The sequence below is a fragment of the Odontesthes bonariensis genome, chromosome 6 (assembly GCF_027942865.1).
Source record: "Odontesthes bonariensis isolate fOdoBon6 chromosome 6, fOdoBon6.hap1, whole genome shotgun sequence".
Lineage (NCBI taxonomy): Eukaryota > Metazoa > Chordata > Actinopteri > Atheriniformes > Atherinopsidae > Odontesthes > Odontesthes bonariensis.
In genome coordinates, this window is record NC_134511.1 from 597,243 (window position 1) to 597,865 (window position 623).

Here is a 623-nt window from a genome sequence, read left to right on the forward strand (position 1 = left end):
CTTCATGGTTCTGGTTCTGATGGCCACCCTTCATGGTTCTGGTTCTGATGGCCACCCTTCCTGGTTCTGGTTCTGATGGCCACCCTTCCTGGTTCTGATGGCCACCCTTCCTGGTTCTGATGGCCACCCTTCCTGAGTCTGGTTCTGCCAGAGGTTTCTTCCTGTTCAAAGGGAGTCGTTTCTCTCCACAGTCGCCTCAGGCACGCTCAGGACGGGAGATTGGACCGAAAAACAAAAATGTTTCAGTGCAATCTGTTGGTTTTCTTAGCTAGGAAACTGTTTTTGAATTGGCTCTATATGAACGAATTGGATTATTTTATGAATTATGATTATTATTAATTAATTGAATTCCAATTGGCTTGAATTGGACTTACTATCTAAGTGCCTTGAGATGACATTTGTTGTATTTGGCGCTATATAAATAAAAATGAATTGAATTGAATTGAATTGAATTGATTGATTGATTGATTGACTGATTGATTGATTTATTGACTTATTGATTTATTGACTGACTGACTGACTGACTGATTTATTGACTTATTGATTGACATATTGATTGATTGAGATTGATTGATTGATTGATTCATTCATTCATTCATTTCTTGACTGATTTATTTATTTAT